Genomic DNA, 18508 nt, shown 5'->3' with positions numbered 1-18508 from the left:
CAAGAAGATAAGGCGGACGAGCAGAGAAGGGGTAAACCTGACACCGCTCCAAGCACATTTTGTTTGAACTGCTTATGAACCAGGCAGCAGAGGGGTTAGTGTGTCTGCCTCACAATAACAAGGTCCTGAGTTGTCCTGGGTTCAATCCCGGGCTCGGGATCTTTCTGTGTGAAATTTGCACTCCGGCTTCCTCCCACTTCCAAAGACATGCACCTGGGGATAGGTTGATTGGCAACACTAAATTGGCCCTAGTGTGTGAATGTGAGTGTGAATGTGGTCTGTCTATCTGTGTTGGCCCTGCGATGAGGTGGCGACTTGTCCAGGGTGTACCCCGCCTTCCGCCCAATTGTAGCTGAGCTAGGCGCCGGCGCCTACCGCGACCCCAAAAGGGAATAAGCGGTAGAAATGGATGGATGGAACTTATCACACAACTCTTGCAGTTCAAGTGGACCTGGTTTCTATCCACTTGTGCTCACAAAGCTGTCCTTGTTTTATCATGCAAAGGCGGACCGCTTGTAAAGTGTCTGTTTTTCAGATCTGGACAGGACCTGAAGTCTCCAAGAAGACAAGGCGGACGAGCAGAGAAGGGGCAAACCTGACACCGCTCCAAGCACATTTTGTTTGAACTGCTTCTGAACCAGGCAGCAGAGGGGTTAGTGTGTCTGCCTCACAATAAGAAGGACCTGAGTTGTCCTGGGTTCAAATCCAGGCTCGGGATCTTTCCGTGTGGAGTTTCCATGTCCTCCCCGTGAATGCGTGGGTTCCCTCCGGGTACTCCGGCTTCCTCCCACCTCCAAAGACATGCACCTGGGGATAGGATGATTGGCAACACTAAATGGTCCCTAGTGTGTGAATGTGAGTGTGAATGTTGTCTATCTATCTGTGTTGGCCCTGCGATGAGGTGGCGACTTGTCCGGGGTGTACCCCGCCTTCCGCCCGATTGTAGCTGAGATAGACACCAGCGCCCCCACCGACCTTTAAGGGAATAAGCGGTAGAAAATGGATGGATCTCTAGCTGGCTCATATGGATGGCTTTCTTTCAAGACGTGAAGTTAAGCTTTTTGTTGTTTGCTGTGTATTTTGGGAAGAGAGCGGTGAGACTGGGACATGTTGGTCCTCTAGGACTTTGGACAATGGAAAGTCCAACAAAAGGTTCTTTTGACTCGATGACACCAACTGATAACGTAGCAGATAAGCATCTTTCTCGCCCCTCATCCAGGCGCTCCTTTGAGATAACATCAGTGGTGCACAGGAACCTGTCCAACCTTCTGTCCATTCTAGAAGGACCGGCCCCGCAGACCACAGGGACGAGCGGCTCCGAGGCGAAATGCTCAACAACTTTGCTTTCTTGTCAGCGCTCACAGTTCTCTATCGATTGTCATAAGGTCAGAAAAAATGAACCCTTTTCCCGAGCAGGAGAACTATTGTTTGGGGTGGTTTCTTGACCCAGGAGGGACAATTTAGATGAGATCACACTGGACTCTCACACGATTATGTTAGATCCACTATGGACCGGACTCTCACTATTATGTTAGATCCACTATGGACTGGACTCTCACTATTATGTTAGATCCACTATGGACTGGACTCTCACTATTATGTTAGATCCACTATGGACCGGACTCTCACACTATTATGTTAGATCCACTATGGACTGGACTCTCACTATTATGTTCGATCCACTATGGACTGGACTCTCACTATTATGTTAGATCCACTATGGACCGGACTCTCACTATTATGTTAGATCCACTATGGACTGAACTCTCATTAGTATGTTAGATCCACTATGGACTGAACTCTCATTAGTATGTTAGATCCACTATGGACTGGACTCTCACTATTATGTTAGATCCACTATGGACCGGACTCTCACACTATTATGTTAGATCCACTATGGACTGGACTCTTACTATTATGTTCGATCCACTATGGACTGGACTCTCACTATCATGTTAGATCCACTATGGACCGGACTCTCACTATTATGTTAGATCCACTATGGACTGAACTCTCATTAGTATGTTAGATCCACTATGGACTGGACTCTCACTATTATGTTAGATCCACTATGGACCGGACTCTCACACTATTATGTTAGATCCACTATGGACTGGACTCTCACTATTATGTTCGATCCACTATGGACTGGACTCTCACTATTATGTTAGATCCACTATGGACTGAACTCTCATTAGTATGTTAGATCCACTATGGACTGAACTCTCATTAGTATGTTAGATCCACTATGGACTGGACTCTCACTATTATGTTAGATCCACTATGGACCGGACTCTCACACTATTATGTTAGATCCACTATGGACTGGACTCTCACTATTATGTTCGATCCACTATGGACTGGACTCTCACTATTATGTTAGATCCACTATGGACCGGACTCTCACTATTATGTTAGATCCACTATGGACTGAACTCTCATTAGTATGTTAGATCCACTATGGACCGGACTCTCACACTATTATGTTAGATCCACTATGGACTGGACTCTCACTATTATGTTAGATCCACTATGGACTGGACTCTCACTATTATGTTAGATCCAATATGGACTGGACTCTCACACTATCATGTTAGATCCACTATGGATTCAGGGGTTCCCCACATCTGTGGCCCCCTCCCAGGTTTCTCATTGTCACATTAGGGTTGAGTTTTTCCTTGTCCTGATGCGGGATCTGAACCAAGGATGTCGTTGTGGCTTGTGCAGCCCTTTGAGACACTCGTGATTTAGGGCTATATAATAAAAACATTGATGATATCGGCAGTCCGATACTATCAAACATCTCTAATCCAAACTATTCTACAGATGAATCCTCCCATGAATTGATTAACGTGGACCCCGACTTAAACAAGTTGAAAAACTTATTCGGGTGTTAGTAGATTGCACAGTACACTACATATTCCGTACAATTGACCACTAAATGGTAACACCCGAATAAGTTTTTCAACTTGTTTAAGTCGGGGTCCACGTTAATCAATGAGTTCTTTTGCACCTGTGTCCCACAGTTGAGATAGTCCAAACAACCAGTCATGTTTTTGATAGTTTCCCCAACACATTTTTTTACCGCCAGGTTGAACTCTATTAGGCTCGAAGACGGTTTATATTCTCTGCTCAATAAAAGAGCTAAGTCCATCTTTCCGAGTGAATTTTGATTTAGTAAATTCTGTATTTTCCACCAAATATCTGTCATCAGTTCTCATTGAACGATGAAGGCAACAACACAACTTATTTCGAACGCTATCTGAAACAGATAAGCCGTGTTCCCTTTTTCCCGAGCTTGCAGCGCTGAAGGAAGGGTTGATCATTTCCAGAGCAGGAACACAATTCTTTTTTCTTTTTTTTTTAAGTAAAAAAAAAAAAAAAAAACACAGTGTACTCAACCAATTTCCTCCCACTATTGACAAATGGCTTCTTTTTTTTCGAGCAAGCACGCCATTCGTTAAGAACAGAACGAGCAGAAATAGCTGAAGTCCAAGGTCAAACCAGTAAACTTGTCTTGTTTCTGGTGTTCTCATGTTCTCCACATTTGCGGTCCTCCCCAAGGTTTCTCATTGTCATTCTCATTGACGTCCCACTTGTGATATTTAGGGCTATATAAATAAACATTGATTAATATGTTTCCTGAATGGCCTGGGAACGCCTCGGGATCCCCCAGGAAGAGCTGGACCAAGTGGCTGGGGAGAGGGAAGTCTGGACTTCCCTGCTTAGGCTGCTGCCCCCGCGACCCGACCTCGAATAAGCGGAAGAATATGGATTGATGGAAGATTGATTGATCCAGTCTCATTTACTCAAAGTGACAGTTTTTCATTTTTCCTGTGCAAGCACACTATTCATTTTGAATGGTGTTATATACAAACCCCGTTTCCATATGAGTTGAGAAATTGTGTTAGATGTAAATATAAACAGAATACGATGATTTGCAAATCATTTTCAAGCCATATTCAGTTGAATATGCTACAAAGACAACATATTTGATGTTCAAACTGATCAAATTAATTTTGCAAATAATAATTAACTTGGAATTTCATGGCTGCAACACGTGCCAATGTAGTTGGGAAAGGGCATGTTCACCACTGTGTTACATCACCTTTTCTTTTAACAACACTCAAACGTTATTGTTGAAGCTTTGAAAGTGGAATTCTTTCCCATTCTTGTTTTATGTAGAGCTTCAGTCGTTCAACAGTCCGGGGTCTCCGCTGTCGTATTTTACGCTTCATAATGCGCCACACATTTTCAATGGGAGACCGGTCTGGCCAGGAAAGTACCCGCACTCTTTTTTTACAAAGCCACGCTGTTGTAACACGTGCTGAATGTGGCTTGGCATTGTCTTACTGAAATAAGCAGGGGCGTCCATGAAAAAGACGGCGCTTAAATGGCAGCATATGTTGTTCCAAAACCTGTATGTACCTTTCAGCATTAATGGTGCCTTCACAGATGTGTAAGTTACCCATGCCTTGGGCACTAATGCACCCCCATACCATCACAGATGCTGGCTTTTGAACTTTGCGTCGATAACAGTCTGGATGGTTTGCTTCCCCTTTTGTCCGGATGACATGGTGTCGAATATTTCCAAAAACAATTTGAAATGTGGACTCGTCAGACCACAGAACACTTTTCCACTTTGCATCAGTCCACCTTAGATGATCTCTGGCCCAGAGAAGCCAGCAACGTTTCTGGATGTTGTTGATAAATGGCTTTCGCTTTGCATAGAAGAGCTTTGACTTGCCTTACAGGTATAGCGACAAACTGTATTTAGTGACAGTGGTTTTCTGAAGTGTTCCTGAGCCCATGTGGTGATATCCTTTAGAGATTGATGTCGGTTTTTGATACAGTGCCGTCTGAGGGATCGAAGGTCACGGTCATTCAATGTTGGTTGCCGGCCATGTCGCTTACGTGGAGTGATTTCTCCAGATTCTCTGAACCTTTTGATGATATTATGGAGCGTAGATGTTGAAATCCCTAAATTTCTTGCAATTGCACTTTGAGAAACGTTGTTCTTAAACGGTTTGACTATTTGCTCACGCAGTTGTGGACAAAGGGGTGTACCTCGCCCCATCCTTTCTTGTGAAAGACTGAGCATTTTTTTGGGAAGCTGTTTTTATACCCAATCATGGCACCCACCTGTTCCCAATTAGCCTGTGGGATGTTCCAAATAAGTGTTTGATGAGCATTCCTCAACTTTATCGGTATTTATTGCCACCTTTCCCAACTTCTTTGTCACGTGTTGCTGGCATCAAATTCTAAAGTTAATGATTATTTGCAAAAAAACAATGTTTATCAGTTTGTAGCATATTCAACTGAATATGGGTTGAAAAGGATTTGCAAATCATTGTATTCTGTTTATATTTACATCTAACACAATTTTCCAACTCATATGGAAACAGGGTTTGTACAAAGGTCGAATGAGTACCAATTTTTTTTTTTTTTTTTTTTTTGCACAAACATCCTCTCAATTCATACTTCCTCAACTATTTTTGGTCCGGACAAGAAGGTCGTTCATTCCGACCGAATAACGGGCCTCACAACTTTCTTCAAACAGCCGCCGATTGCCACTTATTAGACACAATACCGATCGTTTCTGCGTCGTGTGTGTGTGTTTTTTTTTTTTTTTTCAATGGGGTCCATTGAGCGAAAAACACAACACCCGCAAAATAAAAAAAGATAAAAAAATCTTTCTCTGACAAGCGCCGGTTCTGTGCAAACACACCACTGCGCTCAAGGAATGGTAACCAGGTGTAGGGGAGGAAATACCTGCAGCATTCCTCGCGCAAAGGAATGTTTTTATTAGACCCCCATTTTTTTTTTCTACAAATGTCGCCATTCGGAGGTGTGTACACTGTAAAGTGCACTGCAGGCCGGATCACTCAATCAAGGGCCAGCGCGCCTTCAATGGGGAATCTGTGTCCCCGGCACCCAGCGTCGGCTGTTTGGACAGCTGGCACGGTTTAGTTCAAATGGACTCCCAGCGCCGTGTGGAAAGAAACACAACAGAACGAGGCTCCAATTTTCTCCAAAGTCCGAAGATGGATGGATGGAGTTTGTCCACGTTTGTCGCCGTAGGAAATCCAACACAATTCAACCTCTTAAGGCCCAAGTTGTTGGTTTACAGAATTCCTTTTTATTTCTCTTTGCTACTTGGGCTTATTGGACCCTAATTAGAATAAAAACAAAGAATCATCTGTGCATATGATGGACTGAGTCCATGAGTACACAAACGTGTACTTCATGTGTTAGTGCAGGGGTAGGGAACCTATGGCTCGCGAGCCAGATGTGGCTCTTTTGATGACTGCATCTGGCTCTCTGATAAATCTGAGCTGACGTTGCTTAAGTGAAGTGAACTGAATCATATTTATATAGCGCTTTTCTCTAGTGACTCAAAGCGCTTTACATAGTGAAACCCAATATCTAAGTTACATTTAAACCAGTGTGGGTGGCACTGGGAGCAGGTGGGTAAAGTGTCTTGCCCAAGGACACAACGGCAGTGACTAGGATGGCGGAAGCGGGAATCGAACCTGAAACCCTCAAGTTGCTGGCACGGCTGCTCTACCAACCGAGCTATGCCGCCCAATATGGTCCAATCTGATTCCTTAGATTTTGGGCTAAAAGTTGTGTTTTTCCATCCATCCATTTTCTACTGCTTATTCCCATAGTGGATCTAACATAATAGTGAGAGTCCAGTCCATAGTGGATCTAACATAATAGTGAGAGTCCAGTCCATAGTGGATCTAACATAATAGTGTGAGAGTCCAGTCCATAGTGGATCTAACATAATAGTGAGAGTCCAGTCTATAGTGGATCTAACATAATAGTGTGAGAGTCCAGTCCATAGTGGATCTAACATAATAGTGAGAGTCCAGTCCATAGTGGATCTAACATAATAGTGAGAGTCCAGTCCATAGTGGATCTAACATAATAGTGAGAGTCCAGTCTATAGTGGATCTAACATAATAGTGTGAGAGTCCAGTCCATAGTGGATCTAACATAATAGTGAGAGTCCAGTCCATAGTGGATCTAACATAATAGTGAGAGTCCAGTCCATAGTGGATCTAACATAATAGTGTGAACGTCCAGTCCATAGTGGATCTAACATAATAGTGAAAGTCCAGTCCATAGTGGATCTAACATAATAGTGAGAGTCCAGTCCATAGTGGATCTAACATAATAGTGTGAGAGTCCAGTCCATAGTGGATCTAACATAATAGTGAGAGTCCAGTCCATAGTGGATCTAACATAATAGTGAGAGTCCAGTCCATAGTGGATCTAACATAATAGTGAGAGTCCAGTCCATAGTGGATCTAACATAATAGTGTGAACGTCCAGTCCATAGTGGATCTAACATAATAGTGTGAGAGTCCAGTCCATAGTGGATCTAACATAATAGTGAGAGTCCAGTCCATAGTGGATCTAACATAATAGTGAGAGTCCAGTCCATAGTGGATCTAACATAATAGTGTGAGAGTCCAGTCCATAGTGGATTTGACATAATAGTGTGAAGGTCCAGTCCATAGTGGATCTAACATAATAGTGAAAGTCCAGTCCATAGTGGATCTAACATAATAGTGAGAATCCAGTCCATAGTGGATCTAACATAATAGTGTGAGTCCAGTCCATAGTGGATCTAACATAATAGTGTGAGAGTCCAGTCCATAGTGGATCTAGCATAATAGTGTGATAAGAACAGCAGGTGAGAACAATTTGGGCGTTTAAGAACACGTCAGGAATTTGAATGGACTCCTCTTAGGAAATCAATTATCTTTACCTTACACCAATAAACACCTGTTCAGTATTCTAACACAAAACAGTTTGATTGTGAGGCATTAAAAGCCACAAAATGCAAGGCTGGCTGAGTCACAACAATACGAACGTCACAAAAGTGTCAGGTCCATAGATGGAGGTGTCACTCTATGTCCCAATACTTATGTCCACTTTTTCAGGCCCGAAGCCTTTTAGGTTGGGCAAAAACGGAGCAGAATTGGCACGAGCCGAAACCTTTTTAGGCCCAAACATGTAGGAGTGAGGGCAGGAAAGGAGGCGGGGGGGGAGGGGGGGTCGATGGTGCTGTAAGCCGCTCAATGCTCTCATTCTTTTTGGGTCTGGCCGCGTGCGAGCAGGAAAAGGAGCCAAAACGTGCTTCCTGAGTGGGTCCGAAGGGGGGGCGGGGGAGGGCGAGATGCTGTAATGAGCGAGGGGCGGGCGGTTAAAAATAACCACTATATAAGCCCAGCGCCGGGACCTTCGCTCTCAGACTCTCGCCGCCCTCGTTGCTGCTGGGCCGGGACGTCCCAGGCACACACACACACACACACACACACACACACACACACACACACACACACACACACACACACACACACACACACACAACTTTCCTCGGACGTTGTAACAGAGTGCGACGCGTAAGGCCAAGCTGACCCCCCCCCCCTCCCCAAGAGAGGTGACGGAACCTTTTGCAGACTTGACACAGACATGATGCATGCCTGGCTTCTGCTCGACAACAACAACAACATCGTCATGGAAACTATGACCGATGCGTTTGGCTTATTTCGAGGGTTTTATTTTCATGTTCAAAGTCACTTTTGTCGCGTCAAATTTGAGCTTAAGTTAAGTTGAGACGTTGTTGTCGTCATCTACTGGCCAGACTCTTTACACCGGGGGGGTCAAACTGGTTTGCATTGGGGGCCACATTGCAGTTATGGTTCCCCTCAGATATATGAATATATACCTATATATACAGTGGGGCAAAAAAGTATTTAGTCAGCCAGCGATTGTGCAAGTTCTCCCACTTAAAATGATGACAGAGGTCTGTAATTTTCATCATAGGTACATTTCAACTGTGAGAGACAGAATGTGGGAAAAAAAATCTAGGAATTTTAAAGAATTTATTTGTAAATTATGGTGGAAAATAAGTATTTGGCCAACAATTCAACGCTCTCACTGATGGAAGGAGGTTTTGGCTGAAAATCTCACGATACATGGCCCCATTCATTCTTTCCTTAACACGGATCAATTGTCCTGTCCCCTTAGCAGAAAAACAGCCCCATACCATGCTTCACAGTAGGTATGGTGTTCTTGGGATGCAACTCAGTATTCTTCTTCCTCCAAACACGACCAGTTGAGTTTATACCAAAATGGATACATGGATGATACAGCAGAGGATTGGGAGAATGTCATGTGGTCAGATGAAACCAAAATAGAACTTTTTGGTATAAGCTCATTGGGACCCCGGGCCTTGGGTTTGATACCTGTGCTAATAAACATATGTTTAATGTACTTGAAGATTTTTTGTCAAAAAAAAGCCCATAAAGTAATTTTTTGTGGTCCCCTTTATTTGCAAAAGTATGAAAAAGTACCGAAAAGTATCGAAATTTGTATCAAAAATTGTTATTAGGACAAGACGAATGGACACAGATTCACTCATTAACTAATTTTACTCAGTTAATCATGTTCTATGTTCACTGCTGGACTCTAGGAAGAGGTTCCGCAGCCTCCGTAGCAGAACCTACAGGTTCTGTAACAGCTTCTTCCCACAGGCCGTAAAACTCTTTAACGCATCATAATAATCCCCTCAATTACCCCCAAAAATGGATGAACTGGCTGGAATATAAAGACAATATAACATACATCCATAAACCTGGATGCATATGCAAAAGTGCAATATATTTATCTGTACAGTAATCTATTTATTTACAAACCCCGTTTAAATATGGGTTAGGAAATTGTGTTAGATGTAAATATAAACAGAATACAATGATTTGCAGATCCTTTTCAACCCATATTCAGTTGAATATGCTACAAAGACAACATATTTCATGTTCAAACTCAAACTTTTTCTTTTTTTTTCCAAATAATAATTACCTTGGAATTTCATGACTGCAACACGTGCCAAAGTAGTTGGGAAAGGGCATGTTCACCACTGTGTTACATCACCTTTTCTTTTAACAACACTCAAAAAACGTTTGGGAACTGAGGAAACTAATTGTTGAAGCTTTGAAAGTGGAATTCTTTCCCATTCTTGTTTTATGTAGAGCTTCAGTCGTTCAACAGTCCGGGGTCTCCGCTGTCGTATTTTACGCTTCATAATGCGTTACACATTTTCGATGGGAGACAGGTCTGGACTGCAGGCGGGCCAGGAAAGTACTCGCACTATTTTACTACAGAAGCCACCCTGTTGTAACACGTGCTGAATGTGGCTTGGCATTGTCTTGCTGAAATAAGAAGGGGCGTCCATGAAAAAGACGGCGCTTAGATGGCAGCATATGTTGTTCCAAAACCTGTATGTACCTTTCAGCATTAATGGTGCCTTCACAGATGTGTAAGTTACCCATGCCTTGGGCACTAATGCACCCCCATACCATCACAGATGCTGGCTTTTGAACTTTGTGTCGATAATAGTCTGGATGGTTCGCTTCCCCTTTGGTCCGGATGACACCATGTCGAATATTTCCAAAAACAATTTTAAATTTTGATTCATCAGACCACAGAACACTTTTCCACTTTGCATCAGTCCATCTTAGATGATCTCGGGCCCAAAGAAGTTGGCGGCGTTTTTGGATGTTGTTGATAAATGGCTTTCGCTTTGCATAGTAGAGCTTTAACTTGCACTTACAGATGTAGCGACAAACTGTATTGGTTTTCTGTGGTGGTTTTCTGAAGTGTTCCTGAGCCCATGTGGTGATATCCTTTCGAGATTGATGTCAGTTTTTGATACAGTGCCGTCTGAGGGATTGAATCAATGTTGGTTTCCGGCCATGCCGCTTACGTGGAGTGATTTCTCCAGATTCTCTGAACCTTTTGATGATATTATGGAGCGTAGATGTTGAAATCCCTAAATTTCTTGCAATTGCACTTTGAGAAACGTTGTTCTTAAACTGTTGGACTATTTGCTCACGCAGTTGTGGACAAAGGGGTGTACCTCGCCCCATCCTTTCTTGTGAAAGACTGAGCATTTTTTGGGAAGCTGTTTTTCTACCCAATCATGGCACCCACCTGTTCCCAATTAGCCTGCACACCTGTGGGATGTTCCAAATAAGTGTTTGATGAGCACTCCTCAACTTTATCAGTATTTATTGCCACCTTTCCCAACTTCTTTGTCACGTGTTGCTGGCATCAAATTCTAAAGTTAATGATTATTTGCAAAAGAAAAATGTTTATGAGTTTGAACATCAAATATGTTGTCTTTGTAGCATATTCAACTGAATATGGGTTGAAAAGGATTTGCAAATCATTGTATTCTGTTTATATTTACATCTAACACAATTTCCCAACTCATATGGAAACAGGGTTTGTAGTTTAAAATGTTTCATTAAAGACGCAAATAAAACTAAGTTAGATGTCTTTGAATATTTTGATTTTTGGAGTTCAGGTAAAAAAAAATTTAAAAAAATTGAGTGTTGTTCATGAAAAATAACTTTTTGAAAATTTTGAATAGAATTGAATTATATTTATATAGCGCTTTTCTCTAGTGACTCAAAGCACTTTACATAGTGAAACCCAATATCTAATTTACATTTAAACCAGTGTGGGTGGCACTGGGAGCAGGTGGGTAAAGAGTCTTGCCCAAGGACACAACAGCAGTGACTAGAATGGCGGTAGCGGGAATCGAACCTGCAACCCTTAGGTTGCTGGCACGGCCACTCTACCAACCGAGCTATACCGCCCCAAAATGCACCTGTGAAATCAGGCATTTTAGGCTGAGACAATCGCAAAAAAAAGGCAGCGAAATCTTGCAAGGACTGATTCAAGAAGAACTTGGGTAAGCAAAAAAAACACGCAAAAAAATGGAGAGACATTTAAACCAGAACCCTGGTTCCGTGCGGGGCGGCCGTCTGCCTCGACTAGATTCCTAGGCCTAAAAAGAAAAAAAAGAAAACAAAGCGGCATGGTCGGCTCGTGGGAAAGTGTGTTGTCAAAACAGAATCTCTTGGAGGAGTCCTCATCGCCTTCACAACTCCTGAGCTGGCTGACAAAGTGATGAGAACCTGCTCCTTTAAGTATGGCCACGCACAATACACACTTTGCAATTGTCGTATCACACACACACACACACACACACACACACACACACACACACATTCTTGTATTTCTTACCTTCTTGAGACCTCCGAAAGATGCCTACTTCTTTCGGACCACCCTTACTAGATATATAAAGATTTATATTTCCCTACATTCATAATATATACATACTATTCAAATATAAATAAGGTAAGCTTTTAGTTATTTTCATTTATTTTTTTAATTTTTGGTTTGTAATTGTTTTTTAATCTTCATTATTTACTTCAAGTTATTACAGTATTTCTCGATATATATATATATTTATTTATTTATTTCTAAAAAATTGCCCAAAAGGGCCACATTTGAAATTTCTTACACACACTTGTTATTTCATATGTTGCCCAGAGAGGGAGCACTTCAATTTTTTTACACACACTTCTTATTTCATTTGTTGGCCAGAGAGGGAGCACTTTGAATCTTCACACACACTTGTTATTTCATATGTTGGCCATAGGATGAGCTTGTCAAATGTTCTACACACACTTGTTATTTCATATGTTGGTCAGAGCGGGAGCACATAATATTTTTACAGGGACTTGTTATTCTAAATCTAAATGGGTTGTACTTGTATAGCGCTTTTCTACCTTCAAGGTACTCAAAGCGCTTTGACACTACTTCCACATTTACCCATTCACACACACATTCACACACTGATGGAGGGAGCTGCCATGCAAGGCGCCAACCAGCACCCATCAGGAGCAAGGGTGAAGTGTCTTGCTCAGGACACAACGGACGTGACGAGGTTGGTACTAGGTGGGATTTGAACCAGGGACACTCGGGTTGCGCACGGCCACTCTCCCACTGCGCCACGCCGTCCCCATATTCCATACATTGGCCAAAGGGAGAGCACTCTAAAATGTTTACACACACTTGTTATTTCATATGTTGGCCACAGGGGGAGCACTTCAAATTTTGACACACACTTGTTATTTCATTTGTTGGCCAGAGAGGGAGCACTTTGAATTTTCACACACACATGTTATTTCATATGTTGGCCAGAGGGGGAGCACTTCAAATGTTCTACACACACTTCTTATTTCATTTGTTGGCCAGAGAGGGAGCACTTTGAATTTTCACACACACTTGTTATTTCATATGTTGGCCATAGGATGAGCTTGTCAAATTTTCTACACACACTTGTTATTTCATATGTTGGTCAGACCGGGAGCACATAATATTTTTACAGGGACTTGTTATTCCATACATTGGCCAAAGGGAGAGCACTCTAAAATGTTTACACACACTTGTTATTTCATATGTTGGTCAGAGCGGGAGCACATAATATTTTTACAGGGACTTGTTATTCCATACGTTGGCCAAAGGGAGAGCACTCTAAAATGTTTACACACACTTGTTATTTCATATGTTGGCCACAGGGGGAGCACTTCAAATTTTGACACACACTTGTTATTTCATTTGTTGGCCAGAGAGGGAGCACTTTGAATTTTCACACACACATGTTATTTCATATGTTGGCCAGAGGGGGAGCACTTCAAATGTTCTACACACACTTCTTATTTCATTTGTTGGCCAGAGAGGGAGCACTTTGAATTTTCACACACACTTGTTATTTCATATGTTGGCCATAGGATGAGCTTGTCAAATTTTCTACACACACTTGTTATTTCATATGTTGGTCAGACCGGGAGCACATAATATTTTTACAGGGACTTGTTATTCCATACATTGGCCAAAGGGAGAGCACTCTAAAATGTTTACACACACTTGTTATTTCATATGTTGGTCAGAGCGGGAGCACATAATATTTTTACAGGGACTTGTTATTCCATACGTTGGCCAAAGGGAGAGCACTCTAAAATGTTTACACACACTTGTTATTTCATTTGTTGGCCAGAGAGGGAGCACTTTGAATTTTCACACACACATATTATTTCATATGTTGGCCAGAGGGGGACCACTTCAAATTTTCTACACACACTTGTTATTTCATTTGTTGGCCAGAGAGGGAGCACTTTGAATTTTCACACACACATGTTATTTCATATGTTGGCCAAAGGGGGAGCACTTCAAATTTTCTACACACACTTGTTATTTCATATGTTGGCCAGAAGGGAAGCACTTAACATTTTCACACGGACTTGTTATTCCATACATTGGCCAGAGTAGAAGCTCTTCAAATTTTTACAGGCACTTGTTGTTTCATATTTTGGCCAAAGGGGGAGCACTTCAATTGTTACACACACTTGTTATTACATTTAATGGCCAGAGGGGGAAGCACTTAACATTTTTACACACACTTCTTATTTCATATGTTGGCCAGAGCGGGAGCACTTAATATTTTTACACGGACTTGTCATTCCATACGTTGGCCAGAGGGAGAGCACTCTAAAATGTTTACACACACTTGTTATTTCATATGTTGGCCAGAGGAGGAGCCTTTCAGATTTTCTACACACACTTGTTATTTCATATGCTGGCCAGAGGGGAAGTAATTAACATTTTTACACGGACTTGTTATTCCATATGTTGGCCAGAGGGGGAGCTCTTCAAATGTTCAAACACACTTGTTATTCCATATGTTGGCCAGAGGGGGAGCTCTTCAAATGTTCAAACACACTTGTTATTCCATATGTTGGCCAGAGAGGGAGCACTTTGAATTTTTACACCCACTTGTTATTCAATATGTTGGCCGCGGGGGGGGGCACTTATTATCTAATTTTTTTACACACACTTGTTATTTCATATGTTGGCCGGAGGAGGAGCTCTTCAAATTTACTACACACACTTGTTATTTCATATGTTGGCCAGAGGGGAAGCACTTAACATTTTTACACGGACTTGTTATTCCATATGTTGGCCAGAGGGGGAGCTCTTCAAATGTTCAAACACACTTGTTATTCCATATGTTGGCCGGAGAGGGAGCACTTAGAATTTTTTTACACACAAGTTATTTCATATGTTGGCCAGAGGGGGAGCTCTTCAAATGTTCAAACACACTTGTTATTCCATATGTTGGCCAGAGAGGGAGCACTTTGAATTTTTTACACACACTTGTTATTTCATATGTTGGCCAGAAGGGAAGCACTTAACATTTTTACACGGACTTGTTATTCCATATGTTGGCCAGAGGGGGAGCTCTTCAAATGTTCAAACACACTTGTTATTCCATATGTTGGCCGGAGAGGGAGCACTTAGAATTTTTTTACACACAAGTTATTTCATATGTTGGCCAGAGGGGGAGCTCTTCAAATGTTCAAACACACTTGTTATTCCATATGTTGGCCAGAGAGGGAGCACTTTGAATTTTTTACACACACTTGTTATTTCATATGTTGGCCAGAAGGGAAGCACTTAACATTTTTACACGGACTTGTTATTCCATATGATGTCTCAAGAAGGTCCGAAGTACAACACACACACACACACACACACACACACACACACACACACACAGACTCAGAGGTTGCCTCACGATAGGAGGATTGTGCAAAAGAGCGTTCGGGAAAGACGGGCTGAGAAAAGCCGGGCTGGAAGTGTTGCTCACCATGTCTCTGCTTCTGCTTTCAGTGCAGCTGTTAGTCGGCGAGGTGGATGACACTCCATGCCAAAAAGCTCTGAGCTGTTTGTCTTGCTCTTGACCTTTCACCCCAAAGCTCGTTCCCCAAAACAAAAGAGTGGGGGTGGGGGGGTCCCTACGGGGATCAATTATGAACTTCTTAGCCAGGCCCGAATTCCAAAGACGGTTTCACCCTTCACTGCTCGGATGGAATTCCCTTTTTTGCAGGTGAAGAAGTGACGGCCGGCGGCCATGAATGTGTAAACACATGAATGAGTAAACACATGACATCACACCTCTTTACCCCCCAACTGTGACCGCTGTTTGTTAGAATGGAGAAGTGTGGTCCAGATACCGATATTTTGGTACCGGTACCAAATTATTTTGATACTTTCAGTACTTTTTGATACTTTTCTAAATAAAGGGGACCAGAAAAATTTGCATTATTGGCTTCATTTCAACCAAAAGATCTTAGGGTACATTAAAAATGTTGCCTATTATTGCAAGTTTGTCCTTAAATAAAATAGTGAACATACAAGACAACTTGTCTTTTAGTAGTAAGTAAACAAACAAAGGCTCCTAAATTAAGCAGTAACATATTATTATTTTTTTAAATTACTAAGGACAACTGGTAGAAAATTAAATATTCATGTACAAACCCCATTTCCATATGAGTTGGGAAATTGTGTTAGATGTAAATATAAACAGAATACAATGATTTGCAAATCCTTTTCAACCCATATTCAGTTGAATATGCTACAAAGACAACATATTTGATGTTCAAACTCATAAACTTTACATTTTTTTTGCAGATATTAATTAACTTAGAATTTCATGGCTGCAACACGTGCCAAAGTAGTTGGGAAAGGGCATGTTCACCACTGTGTTACATCACCTTTTCTTTTAACAACACTCAATAGACGTTTGGGAACTGAGGAAACTAATTATTGAAGCTTTGAAAGTGGAATTCTTTCCCATTCTTGTTTTAAGTAGAGCTTCAGTCGTTCAACAGTCCGGGTTTTCCGCTGTCGTATTTTACGCTTCATAATGTGCCACACATTTTCCATGGGAGACAGGTCTGGACTGCAGGCGGGCCAGGAAAGTACCTGCACTCTTTTTTTTTACGAAGCCACGCTGTTGTAACACGTGCTGAATGTGGCTTGGCATTGTCTTGCTGAAATAAGCAGGGGTGTCCATGAAAAAGACGACGCTTAAAAGGCAGCATATGTTGTTCCAAAACCTGTATGTACCTTTCAGCATTAATGGTGCCTTCACAGATGTGTAAGTTACCCATGATTTAAGCACTAATGCACCCCCATACCATCACAGATGCTGGCTTTTGAACTTTGTGTCGATAACAGTCTGGATGGTTCGCTTCTCCTTTGGTCCGGATGACACGATGTCGAATATTTCCATAAATAATTTGAAATGTGAATTCGTCAGAGCAGAGAACGCGTTTCCACTTTGCATCAGTCCATCTTAGATGATCTCGGGCCCAGAGAAGCCGGCGGCGTTTCTGGATGTTGTTGATAAATGGCTTTCGCTTTGCATAGTAGAGCTTTAACTTGCACTTACAGATGTAGCGACCAACTGTATTTAGTGACAGTGGTTTTCTGAAGTGTTCCTGAGCCCATGTGGTGATATCCTTTAGAGTTTGATGTCGGTTTATGATACATTGCCGTCTGAGGGATGGAAGGTCACGGTCATTCAATGTTGGTTTCTGGCCATGCCGCTTACGCGGAGTGATTTCTCCAGATTCTCTGAACCTTTTGATGATATTATGGAGCGTAGATGTTGAAATCCCTAAATTTCTTGCAATTGCACTTTGAGAAACGTTGTTCTTAAACTGTTTGACTATTTGCTCACGCAGTTGTGGACAAAGGGGTGTACCTCGCCCCATCCTTTCTTGTGAGAGACTGAGCATTTTTTGGGAAGCTGTTTTTATACCCAATCATGGCACCCACCTGTTCCCAATTAGCCTGTGGGATGTTCCAAATAAGTGTTTGATGAGCACTCCTCAACTTTATCAGTATTTATTGCCACCTTTCCCAACTTCTTTGTCACGTGTTGCTGGCATTAAATTCTAAAGTTAATGATTATTTGCAGAAAACAATAAAGTTTATCAGTTTGAACATCAAATATGTTGTCTTTGTAGCATATTCAACTGAATATGGGTTGAAAAGGATTTGCAAATCATTGTATTCTGTTTATATTTACATCTAACACAATTTCCCAACTCATATGGAAACAGGGTTTGTACATTCCAATGCCATTAATAACGATCATGCAGTTCCTAATTTATTTCATCCGGTGGTGGTGACGTCCAAATAAACCAAAGAGTGATGATATCTCCACCAAAGATACATGACTGACATGTTCATGGGTCATGACAACAAAAGGTTCCATCAGCTGTTCTTACCGGACCTCGGGCGGCGTGACACACTTTCCAGCGAAGGCGCTGATGGCGGACATGACAGCTGGACGTGAGGTGAGCTGTCTGTTTGCTTACATCATCTTCAGAGCGTGAGCGTGATGTTTCCCAGCCGCGCCGCGCTGGGAGGGAGAAGTGACAAGGTTGATATTGTGTGGACACTCGGCCGTCTCCACACAGGTACCGCGTTGACATAGTCAGCCTTTATGACGACAACATCACTAGACTGCATGAAACCCTAGAATGGATTTTACTGAAGAAAAATGTCGTAAAGTTATGTTGGATCCACTATGGACTGGACTCTTACTATTATGTTAGATCCACTATGGACTGGACTCTCACACTATTATGTTAGATCCACTATGGACTGGACTCTCAGACTATTATGTTAGATCCACTATGGACTGGACTCTCACTATTATGTTAGATCCACTATGGACTGGACTCTCACACTATTATGTTAGATCCACTATGGACTGGACTCTCAC

Source organism: Nerophis ophidion, linkage group LG14 (genome assembly GCF_033978795.1).
Source record: "Nerophis ophidion isolate RoL-2023_Sa linkage group LG14, RoL_Noph_v1.0, whole genome shotgun sequence".
In the NCBI taxonomy this organism is placed as follows: domain Eukaryota; kingdom Metazoa; phylum Chordata; class Actinopteri; order Syngnathiformes; family Syngnathidae; genus Nerophis; species Nerophis ophidion.
Note: the sequence above shows the minus strand (reverse complement) of the source record.